Source organism: Balaenoptera musculus, chromosome 1 (genome assembly GCF_009873245.2).
Source record: "Balaenoptera musculus isolate JJ_BM4_2016_0621 chromosome 1, mBalMus1.pri.v3, whole genome shotgun sequence".
Taxonomy (NCBI): Eukaryota; Metazoa; Chordata; class Mammalia; order Artiodactyla; family Balaenopteridae; genus Balaenoptera; species Balaenoptera musculus.
In genome coordinates, this window is record NC_045785.1 from 52,544,442 (window position 1) to 52,569,068 (window position 24,627).

At 41.1% G+C, this 24,627-nt stretch overlaps 1 pseudogene; it reads right to left on the reverse strand.

Moving 5' to 3' along the window:
- Positions 1-22,533: 22,533 nt before the first annotated feature.
- On the reverse strand, positions 22,534-24,241 carry LOC118897857 (annotated as a pseudogene).
- Between the last annotated feature and the right edge of the window lie 386 nt (positions 24,242-24,627).

Below are 24,627 nucleotides of genomic sequence, written 5' to 3' on the forward strand. Positions count from 1 at the left end.
TTTATCTTTTATCTTGACTTCCTAGGGGTCACCCCTGGGTTGGCATGAACCACTTGTTGGTGAAAGGTTGTGCTTAACCCCTGTAGGTAGGTAGATGTTTACCCTTTAACAATGAATGTGTATGTGGTTTGGAGGTTTCTATCACAATTCAGGGAGTTTTCTCTTTTTTTGCCCCATATCCTGTGAGGCACTGTAGTGTGGAGGCTCCCTCTCTTATCCCTTCTGAGAGGTACAGCCTTGGGCATTCACACAGGCTTCCAGATGGCCAGGGATACGTGTGATTTTTATTTTTAAACCTGGCTTTTTAGGAGTCACCCCTGGGTCAGAGTAGCTTATTGCACAGTCACCGCTGGGTCAGAGGCTGTGTTTAAGCCCTTTGTGCTAGTGCAGCTTCTGCCCGAGGTTAATAGCTCTGCGTACAACTTGAGAGATACTTTCAAGTCCACCCCACATCCCACTCTGATTGTTTCTGGACGGTGCAGCCTAGCACATGCATGCATCCTTCCTGACTACACAATTGACTATGATCCCTGGAGCGCTCCTCTTAGCTGTCTTTCTCTGCTTGCTTCTACTACACTTCTGCTCTGCCATTGTTCTTGTACAATGGAGCTACCAGCCTCCTTTTAATTGCTCTCCACCAAGATCCCCATTGTTTTTACCACTGCTTTAGGTATGGGGTGCTCAACACTGTTCCAAATGAGGTCAATCCCTCAGGCAGAGCTGTGGCATTCTTCAGTCCTTATGACCCGCCTTTGCCCTGAGCAGAACCCCTATGCCACTGCAGCAGAGCTGGGGACAGATACTTATTTTTATTAAAGTGACACCCTCGCTCTATGAGTGAGCACTGGATGAGGTGGTAGCCCCTGATTTTCTTGGCTTTCCCCTCCTGGCATGGAACCTCCACCCTCCAAGAGAGTTGGGATGGGGGTGATAGGGCTCCCGTGTTCTCAGCCTCTGCACCCAGAGGAGAGCTTCCATCCTACGCATTAGAGCTGGGTCAGGAAGGGAAACTCCATCCTTTTAGCCATGCTTGCCCAGAATAGATCTTCTGGAACATGGGGCCGGGGAAGATAAGAAACGGCAGCCTACCCTTCCCTGTGGGAAACTTTAGCTCCAAACTGTGGGCTGGAGGGGGAGGGGGTCCCTGTCTTCGTGGCTGCACATGGCTGGAGCAGAGCTTCTATAACATGAAGCAGCTATAGAGAGGGGTAAAAGAGTGGGTTCTGGCTCAGATGTCATAGACTCTCACTGTTCTTACCAAGATTTAGTAGATTTTTTTGAATGAATCTTTCTCCCTTTGCTGTATGCCCTTAGGACAATTTTCAGAGACTTTAAATGTTCCTTTTATCATTTTCACCAGTGATTTGTTTTTCTTACTCCTCTATTCTGAAAGTTTTGAAGCCACACAATCTGTTATTTGGTTAGAGAGAGATAGACTCTATTCATTCACTTAAATATTTATGGAGTATCAACTATGTGGCAGGCAATGATTTTGGTACTGGCTGACCTCTATTAACTTACTGTTTCAGAGGTTTACACATGTCTAGCACTCAGATCTCTAACAGGGGGGAAGTGAGCCTCAAAGAGAGGGCCATGTCTATTTGGTCTTTGTAAATCACTATGGCATGCAGCACAAAGTGAAAAGTCTATGCTTCTGTTCAATTCGTTCCTTCCTGATGTCCCTACTTGACTAACAGCACATTGTAAAAACTACGCATTTTTCTGAAATGCTCGTTTCCTCTTGCCTTTATTTAGCAAATCATTCTGGATTTTCTATTACTTGTCGCTGATACCAAAGTCACTGTGTCATCATCTTTGAGTACCTAATGTGGATTAGGTCTTTACATATGCAGTGCCACCAAGGCTAGCGTTAATCTCATGGTTGAAGTATTCTTATCTGATTTTGCAGATGGGAAAGCTGAGACTCAGACAGCTAAAGGGACTCACCTAATGTTATAGCAAGTAATTGCAGAGCATAGAGCTGCCTGCCACCAAAGGCAGTTGCCTTTCCTTCATGCCAACCTACCCTGATTTTCAACTTCTGAGAGCTTCTCTCAGAACTACAGCAAGTTTAAGAAAAATGGTTTTCAACACCTTGAGTCATCTACAACAGCACATGCTTTGAAAGTCTGCTGATTTTCCCAAAGCAAATACATGATCTGGCCTCTTCATGCTCGTTGCACACAAAATGACTAATGAAGAACCAAAGGGGTAAAAAGGAGGGACCTTGTTACACCACCCCCAAAACCCCAAATGACCTCAGTAAGGAAATGATTTGGCTGATTTACAAACATGTAGCCCACAAAACGGCAAATATAACTCAACCACAACCAATCTGGGCCTCGTTAGCTGAGTTGTAACGAGAACTTGTATGAATATGATTATGAAACACTTATTTAGGACAAGAATTTTGCTGAATTCAGAATTTTCTCCTACAGCAAAAAAAAAAAAAAAAAAAAAAAATCAGTTAAGAATGATGAAGCGTATCTACATTTCTGGTTTTTTGTTTTTTTTTTTTAAATTGATTTGATTTGAGCATCTTCAAAACCTTGCATCCTAAAGATCTTAGTCCTTCAATGGGGTTTGAGTGGGTCAGTTGGATCTTATTGGTTGGTTCCTTTAAACCAGTCTAATCTCACACCTTCTCCACCAAGCTGCAGAATCAATAAAACAAGGAGGGGTAAAACTGGAAAGAATTTGAGTGGAAGCCTCTGAGGAAAGTGTGGGTTTGTTTCCTTCCGTGGCAGGAAGAAAAGTTGACATTTCAGTAAATTGCATTACACTATAAACTTATTAGGTGTTAGACTGCTTATCCCTTAAGTTCTATAATTACCTATCAAGAGGTCTTCAAGTATTAGTTGATTATTGTAGCCCAAATCTCCCCTTCATTGCCATAGCTGATGGAACCAGGGTTAAGTCACTTTAAAGGTTTGCCCCTAAATCTGCTCTATTACCAGTCTTCATCTGCCATATGGCTTATTCATACCTTTTTTTTTTCTTTTGCATCTCTCTGGGAGTTCCAACATGGGGCTGGAATGTCTCACGTACAAACTGAGCTGCTTTCTGGTCATCTCTCCCTTCCCTGTCTTCTGGCTGTTGTTTCTGTTGTCTAGAGTGTGCTGTTTTTCTGCTCAAGCATATTGATGCCCTACGGGTTGGATTGAGAGGGCCCCAAATGCTAATTCTTTCCCCATGGTGGGTAAGTTGCCTATGCCATTTGGGGCCTGGAGAGGTAGACTAGAATTATGGCCCTTGGGGCAGCTTACTCTTAGAAGGAGTAAGGGAAGAGTTCAGCTGCCTAGGCCACTTTTTTCTTACTAATCAGTTAAGCTTTTCCAGCTATCTTGGGAGGGAGTGAAAAAGGGACAGTGAGCAGCTGAGAGTGTGACTTTCACTGAGTTCATTCCACAAAGAAGAAAACTTCAGGAGTGATGGAAAAGCATTTACCCCCTAATAACCTGCAGTGTTTTGCTGAGTGCCTTCAACATGGTAATGCAGATCTGCCCTTGGCCTCTAATGCCACTGGGGCTCCTAGGTCTAGATCCCAGGGATTCATCTCTCTCTCTCTGACCACTTCACCCCTCTCTCCTTCCCCTTTTCATATACTGTTCTTTTCATAAGGAGGAAGGTCACAGCCAAATCAGGGTGGGAGGATGGCTAGAGTCATAATTCAACATATTTTTGTTTTGTTTTCCATTTTATAACCAGTGTGTTGAATGTTCTAAACTCAGTAGAGCACAGACATGAAAAATACTATTTGTTCCAGTGACTGCCCCTAAAAGGAGCTGTTGAATCTCACTCTCTCTTCCCTAAATGACATTTTAGGAAAAACTTTATGCTCATTTTCAGATATTTAAAAAAATGCAATATAATACAATTGATCCAGCTTAAACCTTCAAAATCATATCCAACTTAATCATCTTCCTCCCAACTCAGGAGACTCATTGTCTACCATGGACAGGAGTGTGCTTTTCTCTTTCACTTTTCTTCCTTTCTCCCCTTTCTTCTCTAGTGTTTTTGGCCCTTAAAGAAGGGTGGGGAAGAGGGAAGCAAAATTCTTCTATTTAAGTGGTGCTCTTTGATCCTTCTTCCCTTGGCAGTCAACGCCCAGGCACAGCAGAAGCCTAAATGCTGGGTCTCCCATTGGGCTCAACACTTTGAGTCCTTAATGGGATCCTGCAAGGGCCTCACACTGCACAGTGCCTCTTGCGGGAGATGCACCCTGGCATGATTTCTTATAATCCTCCCTCTACCCTGAGTTCCCCTTCTCATTGGTAAATTCCACATTTTTCTGGATGGAATACCTGGAAGACAGATTAAGACTTATATGGTCACCTTAAGTAAACACAGCAGAAGTTTGTTACATTCTCATAAAACAGAATTTAGCTAGGTGAGCTCTCTAGCCTGGGTGGGCTGCTCTGCTCCACAGAGTCATTCAGGAATCCAGGTTTCTTCATCTATATCTGCATTTCAGCCTGCAGGAAGGGGAAAGAGGAAGTCAGACTAAGCAACTTTGTCTTTAAAGTGATGACTGGTAGTTTCCATACATCATGTACGCTTCCATCCTATTGGCCTGACTTTAGTCACGTGACCATATCTAGTTGCAAGGGAGGCTGGGAGAATGTAATCTTTGGCTGGGTAGCCATGTGACCACCTGAAACTTTGGAGGGTTTTTTATTACTAAAAAAGAAAACAAAGAGAATGGATGTCAGGGCAGAGTTTAGCAGTCTTTGCCTCAGGCATGTATGAGTACATCCTCATGTTGTACTCCAAACCACTGCCTTCAGGTTCTGTTGCCAAATGTGGACCATGGCACCAGACTTCTTCCTCATTTCCTCTAGACTCCCAACTCCCCTCCCTGCAATGTCTTCCTGCTCTCATTTTACCATGCATCAAACATATCTGTAGATACTGGAACCCCAACTGTAGACAAGTTTCCACATTCTTACTGTGATACATGCAGTTCAAAATCACTGTAGTAAGTGACATATGTGTAACCTTAAGATGTTCTGGGAACACATAGCAGAGACACATCTAACGTGGAGAGGGCAGAGCTGGAGAAGGCTGACAGCAACGCCTGGGAAGAGTTCTGAAAGAGCAGGGGTTCATCAATGCAAAGGCATTATGAGCAACAAGAAGAGCGTGTGCAAAAACCAGGAAAGAGAGGGAGATAGTGCATTTGCTGAATAGCAAGTAGGACACTATTGCATGAGAGTCAAGTTTGGGTCAGAATAGGGGGTGTTTTTAGAAGATGAGGCTATGGAGGTAGGCAAGAAGCAAATGATGAAGGCCCTTGTAGACTCCAAATTTATCCTGAAGACAAATGGGATCTAATGTAGAGCTTTAAGGAGGGGAGTGACCCAAATGGATCTGCATTTGCAAAAGACAACTCTGATGGGTGGGTGAAGGAGGTATTGTAGCAGGCAAGATTGGGTGCTGCTAGAACAGTTGGGAAGTGATTAGAGAAATCCAAGGGAAAAAATTAACAGCCTGAAGTAGAATAATGACAGGTCTGCCTCCAAATCTCACATTCTTTCCACGGTAATGTTGGTTTTCTTCTCTATTTGTTTGTTTGTACAATGTCTCATTCCACAAAGGATATGGGATGGCTTTCACAAATTCACAAGTACAGTTACTGAATATGAATCCCAGTCTGCAAAGTCAGGTATATAAAAAGTATTGTATTTCTTTGTTTTCTATATGTCAAACTTAATATCTAATCCAAGCCTGCTCTTACTGGGTAGGTGGGGCTGGCCACCGTTCCCAGCTGGTGTCTTGCCACTTTTGTGAGCTCTGCTTCCCTCTGCTCTCTCTAAGGCCACAGATCCAAAGACTATGAGACTCACTTTGGCTTCTGGGGGAAATCCTCCTCTTTCCAAGTTTCCCTCAAAAGCCCTTTCTCTCCATGCAGGACACTTAGCTCATCCTCCTTAAAGATTTTAGACTTTTCTAAACGAATCCAGAAAGGGAAGTCAACCATAATTTACCACCTGTAAAGCAAGAAAGCACAGAACTTGCATGCTACTTTCAGAGAAGAAGGAAGAGAAGAAAAGTCATGAATTAACATGTCAAAAATGGTCCTGCCATGATATCATGTGATTATTTCACATATAAGTAATTCATGGTGAAGGGAAAATGAAATAAAATAAAATCAGTGAGAGAACTAATGCTTTGAAAGCCACAACGTCAGCTCTGAGCTATCTAGTGACCAAAGCAAAAATGAAGACACAAACTAATATTGTAACTGTTCATGGCATCCACTAAAGAAAGCACATCTGTTTTTCAGAAGCAACATGGTTTTACCTACCCCTGGGATGAGAGGAAAGTTTCTCCACTGGATCCTTATAAAGTGGACACTGCATAATGCAGGCACCACCATGTTCAACAACATCCTTCCAATAATTAGTTTTGTCTGATAACAATATAGGCATCAGAGACTTAAAAAAAACCACCTTATAAATGGTCCCTGCGCTCAGCATGCCCTGGACTAGTCAGGAACACAGGTAAATAGACAATTGCCGCATGTTGTTAAAGTACCATGGTGGAGGTGTTGTACAAAGAGCAAAGGAAACACTTTTTCAAGTTCCTAGAAGAAGGAAAGATAGAGGGAGCCCAGCACCCAAAGATCATGGGGGCTGGGATGAGGACAGAAAATGCTCAGGTCATAATAAATAGAAAAAATACAATCTCACATTCAAAACAAACTTATACAAAGTACTGAAAGGAAGTACACTAAATTACTAGCTGTTATTACCAGGTGATCATATTGTAGATGATTTTTTATATTTTGCCTTCAGCTTATCTATATTTTCAAATTTTATGATAAGACAGTTATTAATAGTTAGAGACTAGTTTTAGCTGTAACAGAAGACCCAATGAAAGCAGCTTTTAGTTTCTGTCACACATGATGTAATCCAGAATGAAATGATACGAGGTCTGGGATTTGCTTCAAAATAATGTGGGACAGAGGAAAAGTGGACAGGGGCATAGGTGAGTCAAGACTGGTCATGAGTTGCTAATTGCTTAAACTGGATGATGGATGGGTACCTGGGGATTCATTATGCTGTTCTCTACTTTAATATATTCTTTAAATTTTGTATAATAAAAAACTGAAAAAGCAAACAAATAAATAAGGAAAGTGACCTTGGCACATTAACCCCTCCTTGGTTCTGTTCACTCAATTGTAAAATAGAAACAATAAAAACATCCACTGCATAAGATAGTTGTGTGGATTAAATGAGTGAACATGTGTAAATTACTCATAACAGTGCCCGAGACTTAAGTCATAATTATGATTGTATTATGATTGCTTAAACCAGGGGCACAATGACCTCTTCAAGATCTGTTTCCATATTTCTACTCTGCCATCTCACGTGTGTTACCTGCTTTCATGGTTATATGATGCTGAAGCTGTTCTAGGCATCACCTCCTTCTGTCGCCATGTCTAGAAGCAGAAAAGAGGTGAGGCTCTTTTGGTGTCCTCTTTTAAAACTCAGGAAACATTCCAAGAAATCCCCTAACAGGCTTCCCTTTACTGTACTTCTCTTTGGCCAGGATTGCATCATGTACCCATGCCTAAACGAGTCACTTGCCAAGGGGATGGATCTGCCAGGTTAGCTTAAACTAATCAAAACTTATACCCTGGAGCTTTGTGAGGGCCCCTGTAGTATACGGTACACAAATGCCAGAAGGAAGAAAACCATGGCTCTGTTAGGGAGGAAGAAAGTGAAAAAGTGTCTAAGGGACAGTCAACAGATAGTAATTTCTCATGCCATGTTAGAAAACAGTGAGTAGTTTTGTGGTCCTGGTGCCTAAGATAATGTAGAGAACAGGAAAAGAGATGTCAGGTGATGGCAGGTGGTAGATTGGGTGCCAGGCAGGAAACACTGCATTTTTTTCCTATAGGGAGTGGAGAGCCAGGAAGACTGAGGCACAGAAACTAAGGAAAGCACAATAAGGAAAAGTATTACTAATTTTATTTTAACTCTGAATTTTCCTGAAGATGGTGTGTAATTCTATGCAAATTCTATGTACATGATATGCAAATGCACTTAGTACTCCCTCAAATATTTTACACAACTGGATGTGGTCTTTGCAAAAACAAACAAACAAAAACAAAAGCAAACAAACAAACTAACACTTGGTGGAAATACTGGACTAGTGGACTCAGCAATAATATCTCTAAGTGGGGAAGCAAGCTAGCCTTGGATTTCATATTTACATCTTAACTTCATTTTCTACTAAGACCTTTTTTTTTTAGCTTCTCTACTGAGTTCTTTTATGATTTGCCTTCAAGGACCTGGTGAATACCCATAGCCCTCACCCCAGTGTCTACCCTAGGTGCTGAGTCTAATCATCCCTATGTGAAGATGAATTCCACATGACTCTTTTGAAGAAGACAGAGCCTTTTAAGATATTATTTAATTACAAGTGAGAAATGCATTATTTGATTCATTAAAGAAGACCATCAGGCACAGAGACTAAACTCAAGTTGATGAAGGCTTTTCAAATTAAGATGCTGGGAGCTTCATTATTGGAATAAGTGTTGCTTACTGGAGGGCCTGCACGTGTGATGAAATGCAAATGGGTCAGGAAGGAGAAATTAGGAAGTATGCTTGTCACTTATGAGACTTTCTTGTATTTCTGAACAAGAAAACGTGATATCAGCCAGATCTTAGCTGAAAAAAGGAAGCTTATGATTTTTGTCTCCATGAATGTCAAGCTGCCCCTTCTCCTCCATTGGCAGAAGTAGTGTACAATGAGAAAGGTAATAAGTGCTTCCCATGGATCTGGTATGTATGAAAATGAGGATGTTCTTCTTGATGCACAGAACCTTGTATAAGTTAAGTATATACTCGAATTTGTTGAATAAATGAATATTACCAACCCTGGCATAAGCCAAATTCCAAGCCTGAGCAACTGAAAAATCAAAGTATATTTTACATGGATCGCTAATTGTATCCTTCTTGTTATGTATAGAGGCTTTTAATTTAAAACCTCTATATGCAGTTACTATTCTAGGCACTGGGAACACAACATTTTGCTGAATAAAACAACAAAACTCTCTTTTCCCTTGGAGTTTACATTCTGGATGATATAAAACAAACAAGATAAACATGTAATATATATCTTATGTGTAGGTAGTGATAGATGCTAAAGAGATAAATAAAGTAATTAAGGGGACTAGGGAAATTGGGAGGTGGTCAGGAAGAATTGCAACTTTTCATATGTGGCCAGGGAAGGTCTCAGTTAGATGATGACTGATAACCATTAATATCATAGTCCTGTTGATCAATATTTCTGGTTCTTCTTCTGGGCACATGATAGATTATATTTCCTTGCTACTTTGGAATTAGAGATGCCCAGTCACTTGCTTTGGCTGATAAAATATGAGTAGAAGTGATTTGTGCTATTTTGGCATATAAGCTTTAAGAGCTAGTATATGATTCTTCATGCTTTTCCTTTCCCTGTGCCACATCAATGGTCCAAAAGTGCTGTTCCATCATCTTGGGACCTGGAGTGAGGATAACATGGGGCAGAGCCCAGCCACCCCAAAACGGACATGCCTTATGACTTGTATTAAGCTGCTGAGTTTCAGGGGTGCTTGTTACTGAAGCATAACCTAGCCCAACCTATCTGATACAATGACAATTGATTAAAGACCGGAAGGAAGTTGGGGAGTAAGAAGTGTGAATATTTAGGGAGGAGCACTCCCAGCATGGGTCATAGTGCAAACGCCTCAAAGTGGGAATACGCTTAGCATTTTAGAGTCAAGTGAATGAGGAAATACAGTAGTAGAAGATGCAATCTGAGAAATGATGGACCTCCAGATCGTGTTGGGTCCTGTGTACCATTGTAAAGACTATAATTTTTTCTGTAAGTGAAATGTCAGTCATTAGAAAAGGAATAACATGATCTGACTTAAAATTTTTAAAAACATTCTACTTGGTTGTTGGGGATAAATTGAGGTGGGAGTAAGATAGGAGCAGGGAGAACAGTAAGGAGGCTATTGCTTTAAATCTAGGTGAGAGAGAAGAGTTGCTTGACTCACTGTAGTAGCTGTGGAGGTGGTGAGAAATGGTTGGATTCTGGATACATTTTTTATATAAAGCTGATATAATTTGCTGGTGGATCAGAAACAGGTTGGAAGAAAAAGAACGGAGTCAAGGATGACTCCAAGATTTTTGCCATAAGAAAATGGAAGGCTAGAGTTGCTATTTCCTGAAATGGAGAAGACTGTGGTAAGTTTGTTGGGGAAAGCACAGGACCTCAATTTTGGACAATGTTAAGTTTGGGATGCTCTTTAGACTCCCAAGTAGAGATGTTGAGTAGACAGGTCCATGATGGAAACATAAATCTGGGGTCCACTGGTGTATAGATAGTATTTAAAATCATGAGGCTCGATGATAGCACCAAGGGGAAAAGAGTGGAGAGAAAGGCATAGAGGTCTAAGGATTGAGCTTCTTAACTGAATGCTAAGAGATCAGGGAGATGAGGAGAAACAGCAAAGCAGGATGAGAAGGAGCTGCTAATGGGTAAGAAAAACAACAACAAGAAAGTGTGCTGAAGAAAGACGTTCAGCATGTTAAATTCTACAGATAGGTCAAATGAGATGAGGTCTGAGAATTGAGCATGGGATTTAGAAAATAGTGGTCATTTGTAACTTTGATAAAAACAGTTTGCCTGGAGTGAAGTGCCAACAGCCTGATGGGACTATGCTCAAGAGATAATGGGAGAAAAGAAATGGAGACAACTCCTTCAAGGAATTTTGAAAAGGAAGTTAAAAAAAAAATGGAGCTTTACTGGACAAGAAGTGGAGTCAAGAGAAGATTGGGAAACAGATGGGAGAACTAACAGCAATTGTGTAGGCAAATGGAAAAGATCTACTAGAGAAGAAAAGATTGATAATGCTAGAGAGAGAGGGGAGATTGCAGGAGCAGTGTTCCCACATAGACAAGAGGAGATGAGATCTAGTGCACAAACAGAGGGGATGGCTTTTGCTAGGAGTTCATCCGGGAGAAATATGCACAGATGCAGGGAGGTGGTTGCATATGGTGATGAGAGCATGTGGAAGTTATCATCTGAGTGCCTGTGTTTTCTTAGTGACATTGGAAGCAAGCTCATGAGCTCAGAGTAAGGGTGACAATTTAAGGAGAGATGAGAAGGTATAAAATGGTGGTTGAGGAGAGCAGGAAAGTGAATGGATTCAGAAAATAGACTGTGACTCTCAGGCAGCGTTAAAGTGAGTAAACAAGAATTCAAGGGAGGGCTTCCCTGGTGGCGCAGTGGTTGAGAATCTGCCTGCCAATGCAGGGGACACGGGTTCGAGCCCTGGTCTGGGAAGATCCCACATGCCGCGGAGCAACTAGGCCCGTGAGCCACAACTACTGAGCCTGCGCATCTGGAGCCTGTGCTCCGCAACAAGAGAGGCCGCGATAGTGAGAGGCCTGCGCACCGTGATGAAGAGTGGCCCCCACTTGCTGTAACTAGAGAAAGCCCTCGCACAGAAACGAAGACACAACACAGCCAAAAATGAATAAATAAATTTAAAAAAAAAAACACAAATGTTCAAGTACAATTGGTGTCTTTAAAAAAAAAAAAAAAAAAAAAAGAATTCAAGGGAGACCAATGAACATGTTAGTGTGGTTTTCTCGGGCCACTATCAGCTGTGTGGGTAGATAAAGAGATGGGTTTACACAGGTTGGTGGTTTGCCATAGCAGACTGAAGAGGAAACAAGGGGGCAAGACAGCTGAGGATTTATGCAAGGGTGCAATGGTATCATAATTAATGATGGAATTTAAGTTGGCCAATGAGGAAATGAGCAGGGTTAGTTATTAGAAAATACATTAGGATCAATGAATTGTGAAAACAGTAGTAGTGGCCACGGCTGAGTGAATGCCTACAATGTACCATCACTGGGGTAGGTGCTTACCATTAATTAATGCTAATTTACAACAACCCTGTATGGTGGGATTTATAATTCCAAATGTATAGATTGCTAATAGACTGACCTCACATATTGTGACCACAAGTGAAGCAATAAGAGATAGTTGAAACTTAATCAGTTATCATTTCAATATCCAATACACAATGCATATATTCAATATCAATAACAAGGGTTATGTGACTCTAGGAACCTGGAAGAAATGGGAAGATACTTACAGATGTTAAGGTTTTGCCAAAGAAATGCAAAACCCAACCAAGAGACTGACTTGGGCAAGAGTTACAGGCTTCCTAGAGCATAAGCATAGAAATATGTATAAATTGAGTGCAGGGACAAGAGCGACACAAATAGCCACTTCTTGAAATTGATCTGCAACTATGAATAAAGTTCAGCACATCCAAGCAGAATCAACAGGAATCCAGTCAGCATCCCGGCTGAACTCTGGAGTCTTTGGTGACAAACAAGCAAACTCAGAAAGGCAACCCACATATGACATGGGGAGATACACTGGTTTTCTAAGTGAGGTGTGAGAGGGGTCAGTCCAGGTAGCTGAAGCTCCAGGTCTCTCGGTTGAAAGTAACCTCAGTGACTTTTGATGATATTTGTCTGAACAAATAGAGAATTGTTAAATATTAATCTTTAAGGCTGAGGAATCTATGCAAGTTTTACATATTTCTAATGTTTACATGACTTTGGCCAAATTGAGTGACAGACTTGTGAATCCAACTTACATTATGTAATTGAATACCTGATTAAACTTGTGATTTTCATTTGAAGTCTCATTAAGTTTATGTACTGTATTAGAATATCTGAGAGCTACAGTTTCCCACATTTCTAAGTTTAATTTATTAGACTTAAGGTTTTTTTTTTAATTTATTTTAATTTATTTTTAATTTATTTGTTGTCAGACAATTGAAATCCTTAAGAAAGGGATGAAATACATTAAACCTATAAATGCACTTTAAAATATTTGAAGCTGTTTAATTAACCAAATTTGTAAATGAAAGTCAAACGCTAGTCATAAGCTTCTTCAAAAGTGATTGATTGTTAAAATTTACCAGCCTTATCTCACTCCCTCTTGGGAGAGCACCAGAATCACAACTAACTGCTGAACAATCATTGACAGGAAGACACTGGAACTCACCAAAAAAGATACTCCACAACCAAAGACATGTTGGGTGACTGGTTGGGTGACTCGCAAACTGGAGAACAATTATACCACAGAAGTCCACCCACTGGAATGAAGGTTCTGAGCCCCACATCAGGCTTCCCAACCTGGGGTCCTGCAATGGGAGGAAGAATTCCCAGAGAATCAGACTTTGAAGGCTAGCGGGATTTGACTGCAGGACTGCAACAGGACTGGGGGAAACAGAGACTGCACTCTTGGAAGGCACACACAAAGTAGTGTGTGCATGAGGACCCAGGGGGAAGGAGCAGTGACCCCATAGGAGACTGAAGCAGACACAACTGCTAGTGTTGGAGGGTCTCCTACAGAGGCGGGGTGTGGCTGTGGCTCACCGCGGGGACAAAGACACTGGCAGCAGAAGTTCTGGGAAGTACTACTTGGTGTGAACAATCCCAGAGTCAGCCATTAGCCTGACCAAAGAGCCTGTAGGCTCCAGTGTTGGGTTGCCTCAGGCCAAACAACCAACAGGGAGGGAACCTAGCCCCACACATCAGAAGACAAGTGGATTAAAGTTTTACTGAGCTCTGCCCATCAGAGCAACACTCAGCTCTACCCACCACCAGCCCCTCCCATCAGGAAGCTTGCACAAGCCTCTCAGAAAGCCTCATCCACCAGAGGGCAGACAGCAGAAGCAAGAAGAACTAAAATCCTGAAGCCTGTGGAACGAAAACCATATTCACAGAAAGATAGACAAGATGAAAAGGCAGAGGGCTATGTACCAGATGAAGGAACAAGATAAAACCCCAGAAAAACAACTAAATGAAGTGGAGATAGGCAACCTTCCAGAAAAAAGAATTCAGAATAATGATAGTGAAGATGATACAGGACGTTGGAAGAAGAATGGAGAAAAAGAACGAGAAGATGCAAGAAATGTTTAACAAAGATCTAGAAGAATTAGATAACAAACACCCAGAAGAATTAAAGAATAAACAAACAGAGATGAACAATACAATAACTGAAATGAAAAATACACTAGAAGGAATCAATAGCAGAATAACTTAAGCAGAAGAAAGGATAAGCGACCTGAAAGACAGAATGGTGGAATTCACTGCCACAGAACAGAATAAAGAAAAAAGAATGAAAAGAAGTGAACACAGCCTAAGAGACCTCTGGGAAAACATTAAACACACCAACATTCGCATTATAGGGGTCCCAGAAGGAGAAGAGAGAGAGAAAGCACCCAAGAAAATATTCGAAGAGATTATCATCAAAAACTTCCCTAACATAGGAAAGGAAATAGCCACCCAAGTCCAGGAAGCACAGAGAGTCCCAGGCAGGATAAACGCAAGGAGAAACATGCAAAGACATATAGTAACAAAATTGACAAATATTAAAGACAAAGAAAAATTATTAAAAGCAACAAGGAAAAAGTGACAAATAACATACAAGGGAACACCCATAAGGTTAACAGCTGATTTCTCAGCAGAAACTCTATAAGCCAGAAGGGAGTGGCACAATATATTTAAAGTCATGAAAGGGAAGACACTACAACCAAGATTACTCTACCTGGCAAGGATCTCATTCAGATTTGATGGAGAAATCAAAAGCTTTACAGACAAGAAAAAGCTAAGAGAATTCAGCACCACCAAACCAGCTCTACAACAAATGCTAAAGGAACTTCTCTAAGTGGGAAACACAAGAGAAGAAAAGGACCTATAAAAACAAAGTCAAGACAATTAAGGAAATGGTAATAGAAACATACATATTGATAATTCCCTTAAATTTGAATGGATTAAATGCTCCAATCAAAAGACACAGGCTTGCTGAATGGATATAAAAATAAGACCTATATATATTCTATCTACAAGAGACCCACTTCAGACCTAGGGACACATACAGACTGAAAGTGAGGGGATGGAAAAAGATACGCCATGCAAATGGAAATCAAAAGAAAGCTGGAGTAGCAATACTCAAAACAGATAAAATAGACTTTAAAATAAAGAACGTTACAAAAGACAAGGAAAGACACTACATAATGATGAAGGGACCAATCCAAGAAGACGATATAACAATTATAAATATATATGCACCCAACATAGGAGCACCTCAATACATAAGGCAAATGCTAACAGCTGTAAAAGAGGAAATCGACAGTAACGCAATAATAGTGGGGGACTTTAACACCTCACTTACACCAATGGACAGATCATCCAGACAGAAAATTAATCAGGAAACACAAGCTTTAAATGACACAATAGACCAGACAGATTTAATGGATATTTATAGGACAATCCAACTGAAAACAGCAGATTACACTTTCTTCTCAAGTGCACAAGGAACATTCACCAGGATAGATCACATCTTGGGTCACAAATCAAGCCTTGGTAAATTTAAGGAAATTGAAATCATATCAAGCATCTTTTCCGACCACAATGTTACAAGATTAGAAATAAACTACAGGGAAAAAAATGTAAAAAACACAAACACATGAGGCTAAACACTATGTTACTAAATAACCAAGAGATCACTGAAGAAATCAAAGAAGAAATCAAAAAATACGTAGAAACAAGTGACAATAAAAACATGACAACCCACAACCTATGGGATGCAGCAAAAGCAGTTCTAAGAGGGAAGTTTATAGCAATACAATCTTACCTCAAGAAACAAGAAAAATCTCAAATAAACAATCCAACCTTACACCTAAAGGAACTACAGAAAGAAGAACAAACAAAATCCGAAGTTAGTAGAAGGAAAGAAATCATAAAGATCAGAGCAGAAATAAATGAAATAGAAACAAAGAAGACAATAACAAAGATGAAGAAAACTAAAAGCTGGTTCTTTGAGGTGATAAACAAAATTGATAAACCTTTAGCCAGACTCATCAAGAAAAAGAGGGAGAGGACTCACATCAATAAAATTAGAGGGCTTCCCTGGTGGCGCAGTGGTTGAGAATCTGCCTGCCAATGCAGGGGACACGGGTTTGAGCCCTGGTCTGGGAGGATCCCACATGCCGCGGAGCAACTGGGCCCGTGAGCCACGACTACTGAGCCTGCGCGTCTGGAGCCTGTGCTCCGCAACAAGAGAGGCCGCGATAGTGAAAGGCCCGCGCACCGCGATGAAGAGTGGCCCCCGCTCGCCGCAACTAGAGAAAGCCCTCGCACAGAAACGAAGACCCAACACAGCCAAAAATAAATTAATTAATTAATTAATTAATTAATTTTAAAAAAAGCGGCTATCACATTTAAAAAAATAAAATAAAATAAAATTAGAAATGATAAAGGAGATGTTACAATGGACACCGCAGAAATACAAAGCATCATAAGAGACCACTACAAGCAACTCTATTCCAATAAAATGGACAACCTGGAAGAAATGGACAACTTCTTAGAAAGGTATAACTTTCCAAGACTGAACCAGGAAGAAATAGAAAATATGAACAGAACAATCACAACTAATGAAATTGAAATTGTGGTTAAAAACCTTTCAACAAACAAATGTCCAGGACAAGATGGCTTCACAGGTGAATTCTATCAAACATTTAGAGAAGAGCTAACACCCATCCTTCTCAAACTCTTCCAAAAAATTGCAGAGGAAGGAACACTCCCAAACTCATTCTACAAGGCCACCATCACCCTGATACCAAAACCAGACAAAGATATCACACACACAAAAAAAATTACAGACCAATATCACTGATGAATATAGATGCAAAAACCCTCAACCAAATACTAGCAAACAGAATCCAACAACACATTAAAAAGATCATACACCACGATCAAGTGGGAATTATCCCAGAGATGCAAGGATTCTTCAATATACGCAAATCAATCAGTGTGATATACCATATTAACAAACTGAAGAATAAAAACCAAATGATCATCTCAATGGATGCAGAAAATCTTCTGACAAAAGTTAACACCCATTTATGAGAAAGACTCTCCAGAAAGTGGGCATAGAGGGAACCTACTTCAACATAATAAAGACCATATATGACAAACACACAGCAAACATCATTCTCAATGGTGAAAAACTGAAAGTATTTCCTCTTAGATCAGGAACAAGACAAGGATGTCCACTCTCGCCACTATTATTCAACATAGTTTTGGAAGTCCTAGCCACCACAATCAGAGAAGAAAAAGAAATAAAAGGAAAACAAATTGGAAAAGTAGAAGTAAAACTGTCACTGTTTGCAGGTGACAGGATACTATACATAGATAATCCTAAAGATGCCACCAGAAAACTACTAGAGCTAATTAATGAATTTGGTAAAGTTGCAGGATACAAAATTAATTCACAGAAAGCCCTTGCACTCCTATACATTAACAACGAAAGATCAGAAAGAGAAATTAAGGAAACAACCCCATTCACCATTGCAACAAAAAGAATAAAATACCTAGGAAAAAACCTACCTAAGAAGGTAAAAGACCTGTACTCAGAAAACTATAAGACACTGATGAAAGAAATCAAAGATGATACAAACAGATGGAGAGGTATACCATGTTCTTAGGTTGGAAGAATCAATACTGTGAAAATGACTATACTACCGAAAGCAATCTACAGATTCAATGCAATCCCTATCAAATTACCAATGGCATTTTTTACAGAACTAGAACAAAAAATCTTAAAATTTGTATGGAGACACAAAAGGCCCCGAATAGCCAAAGCAGTCTTGAGGGAAAAAAACAGAGCTGGAGGAATCAGGCCTCCTGACTTCAGACTATACTACAAAGCTACAGTAATCAAGACAATATGGTACTGGCACAAAAACAGAAATATAGATCAATGGAACAGGATAGAAAGCCCAGAGATAAACCCATGCACATTTGGTCAACTATTCTATGACAAAGGAGGCAAGCATGTACAATGGAGAAAAGACAGCATCTTCAATAAGTGGTGCTGGGAAAACTGGACAGCTGCATATAAAAGAATGAAATTAAAACACTCCCTAACACCATACACAAAAATAAACTCAAAATGGATTAAAGACCTAAATGTAAGACCGGATACTATAAAACTCTTAGAGGAAAACAGAGGAAGAACACTCCTTGACATAAATCACAGCAAGGTCTTTTTTGACCCACCTCCTAGAGAAATGGAAATAAAAACAAAAATAAACAAATGGGACCTAATGAAACTTAAAAGCTTTTGTACATCAAAGGAAGCTATAAACAAGACGAAAACACAACCCTCGGAATGGGAGAAAATGCTTGCATATGAATCAACGGACAAAAGATTAATCTCCAAAATATATAAACAGCTCATGCAACTCAATATTAAAAAAAAAACCCGATCAAAAAATGGGCAGAAAACCTAAATAGACATTTCTCCAAAGAAGACATATAGATGGCCAAGAGGCACCTGAAAATCTGCTCAACATCATTAATTATTAGAGAAATGCAGATCAAAACTACAATAAGGTATCACCTCACACGGGTCAGAATGGGCAGCATCAGAAAATCTTCAAACAACAAATGCTGGAGAGGGTGTGGAGAAAAGGGAACCCTCTTGCACTGTTGGTGGGAATGTAAATTGATACAGTCACTCTGGAGAACAGTATGGAGGTTCCTTAAAAAACTAAAAATAGAATTACTATATGACCCAGCAATCCCACTACTGGGCATATACCCAGAGAAAACCATAATTCAAAAAGACACATGCACCCCAATGTTCATTGCAGCACTATTTACAATAGCCAGGTCATGGAAGCAGCCTAAATGCCCATCAACAGACGAATGGATAAAGAAGATGTGGTACATGTATACAATGGAATATTACTCAGCCATAAAAAGGAACTAAATGGGGTCATTTGTGGAGACGTGGATGGACCTAAAGTCTGTCATGCACAGTGAAGTAAGTCAGAAAGAGAAAAACAAATATCATATATTAACGCATATATGTGGACTCTAGAAACATGGTACAGATGTACCAGTTTGCAAGGCCGAAATAGAGACACAGATGTAGAGAACAAACGTATGGGCACAAAGGCGGGAAAGTGGGGGGAGGGGGGTGGTGGGATGAATTGGGAGATTGGGATTGACATGTATACATCAATATGTATAAAATAGGTAACTAAAAAAACCTGCTATATAAAAAATAAATAAAATTCTAAATAAATAGGATAAAATTCAACAAAAACTTTACTAGCCTTATAAATGGATTAATAAGATTTGAAGCCGAACTTAAAAGCTTAAAGAAGAATTCAAGTTTTCAATTTGTAACTTTAATTTTAAAAATTAATTTAAAAAACCAAACTAAGCCTCTGATTAATCTTTCTATGCACTAAAACTTCCCTTGAGGATGCCAAAAAAACTCCTAGCAACAGAGATGAGGAAACTGTGGCAGGCAGTTACTAAGTGGCAGAGCTGGGATCCGGAGTCTGCCAGCTGCAAAAACTTTTAAGCTTTTATCATCACTCTTCATCGTCTTCTCCTGACAAATAATTAGACAACAGTAACATACAATTAATATAAAGACTTGAAGGGTTCATTCTTTCTCCCATGTCCTGCAATGCCTCAGGGTTATAATTATATCATTATCCCACAGTGCAGAGTGAGGTGGAGTAGGTGTTTAAGGATTGGACTGAATTAGTATGACTTTAATTATAACATACCCTGGAAATGGCTTTTCTTACTAAATCCCTCATGTTGGCATGTGTATATATACTTTGCCAGTTTCTCATAAAAGTAGAGTATAAACAGAGAGAAGAAATCCAATAACCTATGGCTGATTATTTAAACTATAAGTATGCTTGCTTTATAGGTAAACTGGAGTTTCCTGTCCTCAAGCTTTTTCCTTAGATTGGTTCTGTGTGTACCTAGGAAGAGGGATTGCATGGAGGGACGTTCCCCTTCAAGTATTCTAATGAAAAACAAAATCCAAATCTCCAAACAGATAAGATATCATAATTCTCATTAGCCGCCAAGGCAATTGAAGGTCGTTCAGAACACTCAGCCTATTATCAGGGACTGTACTCTAAAGAGCCTCCTAAAATTTCTTGCAGAACTGTTTTAGATTTCTCTATTAGACAGCTTCTTCAGTACCAATGGTCTCCCATTGTCTCTGCATTTTCTGTTAACAAGAAGGAAGGCCAGTAATGGTTGTTGAGGGACAGAGTTGGTGGCCTTCCCAACAACTATCTAAGTCCTTCCTCCCTGCTAACAGATGCCCAGCACTGCTCAGGTATCAGACAGGAAGCCCAGGGTCTCTTTGCCAGTGATAGGTATAGAGGTGTACATGGGACCTAGTTTTAGACAATGAGACATCGGAGTAAGACTGCAGTAGTGAGTAGGAGGCTTCTGGGAAAGATTTCTTCCCTGATATAAGAGGGAGTGCTGTGAGCAAGAGCTCTCCCTGCTGATGAGATGCTGTCCCTTAAACAAGTGATGCTTGGAATTTCAGCAGCCATCTGGAAACTAACGGTAAAAGATAAAATTCCCACTTAAAGCAACATTTGCCTAGGAGAGATCAAAACTGATGTGTTTTTGTCACAACTTTTTCTAAACAGCAGAACCTGATAAAGGACAGTGAACTTTGAAGGACCCCAGGAATCAGATCCCTACTGGACAAAACTGAAGACCCTTTGCTGACCAATGAACATCGCCACTGATATTGACAAATCCTGGACAGCTAATGGATTTACTCTGCTCTGTCCAGAGTACTAGTTTCTATCCTTAGTTAGCCTAACCACCATGAACCGCTCCTTCTCATTTAGCTCTTAAAAACCCCTGACTTCTCTCCTTCAAGAAACGTCTCAGTGAATTTCTTCAAGGATCTATGACCCCTTGACTATTAATTTAATAAACTGGCATTTTAAAACAAACAAACAAACAAACAAAACCTACGGTCTGGTTTTATTCGCTACATGAGCATAGGGAAGCACAGGATTCTCCAGCTCTGTCACCTCGTGATGGTGCTGAATTGACCCTAAAACCTCCCACCACTACTAGACCTCTTGCTAAGTGAAACTCAAGTATCCTATATCATGCCAGATATCCACAAATTACAGCCCATGAGCCAATAAATAAAGCTTTATTGGAACACAGCCATGCTCCAGTGTTCATGTATTGTCTTTGGCTACTTTCGTGCTGTACCTGCAGAGGTGAGTGGTTACAACAGAGACAGCATGACCTGCAAAGCCTAAACTATTTACTAGCTGGCCCTTAGCAGAAAAAGTTTGCTAACCTCAGTTTTAAGTACTACTAGGTGAATTTTCTGTCACATCATATTGAAAGCACGGTGGAAATGATACAGGTATATTTTGGCTATTTCTTCCATTTCCCGGGTCCTCCCAGTAAACTCCCAGTAAGATTATTCCTGCATGCACTGCCTGGTGGGCCATAGACAGGATCCAATACCTACTTAATCTACAGTCTGTACAACTGACCTTACCACTGTCCAGTGGCCCCAGCTCTTTTTCAAGTCAGTGGCTGAGCCACGCTCTGTCCCAATATGAATAGCACACATGTAATCTGGAACATTCTTAGAACAGTTTCCTTCCCCTTGGCTACCTTCTATTCATCTTTTCTGGCTTAGCTCAAAGGTCATTCCCTCAAGAAAAGATTCCCTGACCCACCAAATAGGTCATGTCCTATTTTACGGTCCCATGGGATGCTAAATTTCTCTATCAGAGCACTTATCAAAAATTGTAATAAGGCCTATGTTGTGCAATTAGTTTTTATTCTCTCCCTTCCTTTTTAGAATAAAAGCTCTGTAAGTGCAGGGGCTATCTGTCTTGTTTTTCTTTATCCTCAGTGCCTAGAACTTTACCTTATGTGTAAAACACACAAAATAGATATTAACAGAGGAATGAGGAATAAGTGCATGGAACAAATAGTACCAACCGTATTTTGAAACATGTGAAGTCCTATGTCCTTTACTAGACCATGTCTATCTTTCAGAAATATAGAAATGACTCCAATGTGTTAGGCTGATGTGTTATTATATGAGTCTGAGAGTGTCCTGATAAGTGTGCCAAGATCTGGCACCATGGCCACCCAACCTGGCTAGCACGTTCCTCATTTTTCTAATATGACATGTCAGTTGCCTAATCCATCCACCAGGTGCTCTTGCACTTGTGTACGTCAACCTCTGCTTACCTACAGAGGGAGCTGTGCCCCTCACCAGCTACGTGCCCTTAACTGGCTACTTGACCTTCCTTTTCTTACCTGTAAAATGAGGACATGGTACATAGATTAGAGATTTCCCTTCCCACTGTGAAGAAGATGTGTAAACTTCTGCCTAAACTTAGACACCATCACAGAAATAAAGAGGAAGAGGGGAAACACCTTGAGAAGGAAAACGTGGTCCCGATAGTCTTAATAGCAGAATCCACAGGATATTTACCTGGGACAGTTTTAAACTCAGAGACTGCATTACCTTTCTTTTACCTTTTCTTTTCTTTTTTAAGAAACTGTTTTCTGCTAATCTTATTTCCATTCTATTTAAAGCCTGGGGAAGAACAGCTTAAGACCACTCCGTGGTTGTTCCTACCCTTTCAGTGACCTGAGCAGTGGGAGCTGCAGACCAGTCCTCAGTGGCGGGCTGAGGGCTCCCGTCTTGTGCAGGAACTTCTGGGCAGGCACAGAGACACCTGTGCCTTCAGACCCATCTGCGACCGCGGGTAGAACACAGTGAACTTGGGAGCTGCAGCAGTCCATTCACCCCGATGCTCCTCCTTGGCCATGGCCTTCTCAGCATGGCCTGCTCTTCCTTTTCAGTCTCTCCAGCACCTCTGTAGAAGCAGAGATCAGGCGTGACCTCCCATGGTGTGCACACGGGATGGTACCACGCATGTGCAGAACTTCCTGGGCCAGGATCCACCACCTCAGACCCACTGAGTGAACTCCCTTGTTGCTGCAAGGATGGCAGTGTCCACAGGGCGCAGAGGAGAGTCTGTGTTACAGGGAGCTGTGGTTGGTGGGTTAACGTACAACACCTCTGTGAGAGGCTGGTCGCCAGCCCTGGGATCAGTAACCCCCAGAAGACGCGGCCCCTGGAAGGCTGCCTGGATCTGGTTAGTGAAGTTTCCAGGGGTGAAGCGGGCAGCAATAGGAGTGGCTCCAGTGACAGCAGCAAACTTCAGCACAGCCCTCTGGCCAGTGTTCCTGGAAGATATGACACTGATCAGTCAGTTTTTAAATGGTAGCAATGGCACAAGCCATCTGCAGAAGCTTCTCCCAGGTCCCCTTCAGATCTATAATGTAGATGCCATCACTTTTCCTTTAGGAGATGTATTATTCCATTTGGAAGTCAAGGTTGGTGCCACCTAAGTGGGTTTCTGCTGCTTGGAATTTGAGGACATCCTCCTCCTTCATCTGTGGGACATCAGGTGTTCTAAACTTTGTGAACGTTTCCCTTTAAGTTACAATGAGAACCCAAGACAATGCTGTATGGACTCCTCTCTGGGTAAGTGAGGAAAGGCTGCATTACCTTTCATTGGCAAGTCTGAAGTTTTCTTCATCCATCAACAAGCATGGGATCTTGAGAGCAAAATGGATCCAGAAGGAAAATGTCACTTTCAGTTATAACATCAAGTTTCATTGAGCCTAAACCAAAGTTTCAGTCTCACTCCCAATTTAAAATTTCTGCTTTTCCCAACATCCCCTGATTTGCAACCCTCAACATAGCCCTGAGTCATGGGCAGGAATCTTCAGCGGGGAATGAGAAGTGTATGTCTGGGTGTATTCTCCTCACTTCTACTGGATCTCCAGATTTGGGGTAAAAGGGAGGGGAAGAGGAAGAAGAGAGAGAAACATCCTTTCCTAGTGCTGCTGTTAATGTTTTATGTTTCCCTCGGCTACTCCTGCCTGTCTCTAGAGGCTTCCATACGCTGGTCTTTGGCCAGTTGCTTGTGGATTACTTGGAGGCACCCTGAGGACCTACACACTGTGCAGCCCCTGACATTCATGTGAGTGACACACAATCCAGCTGATATCTTGCCCTCCTTCACTCTCAGCTTTTGCAATCACCTTACTGCCATTTTCTGCTGGGACGACCTTCAAGGAGCTTTAAATCCAGTTACCTTCAAAATATCCTCTGGGCCTGTAGAAAACTCAGGCATCCCTTCCATGCTGAATAGTGGCGTCACTGCTCCTCTGTGGCTTTTTCTCCTTACCCTGCTGTTGCCAACTGCTCCTCTGGCTCCCACCTTCAGGGTGCTCAGACAAGCCATGCTGGGCTCACATATGCCCCCACCTATAGGGAAGGGATCATGTGTCAAAATCCCAAGAACTTTCTCACTCTCCTCTGCTTGAGAGGCAGCACCTTCATGGGCCTGAGACTGTCTATAACTCAGCCAGCATCCAGAGAGGAGTGAGAAGCCAGGTTCCCCTTCTTGCAGGCAGCCCCAATTTCTTGGAGTGGTTCTCTTAGAGCTAGTCTCATCTGACCTGAGAAGTGAGTAACTCATGGGGAATGGAGGAGTGATGACACAACAGTTCATATGCAGCCAACAACTCATTAGTAAGAAGTTCCTACTTAAGCAAACTGAATTTGAGTTTCTTACCTTTTCTTATGTAGGTGGTAGGGTATTGCAAGGCTATCTGGTCTACCTTTTAA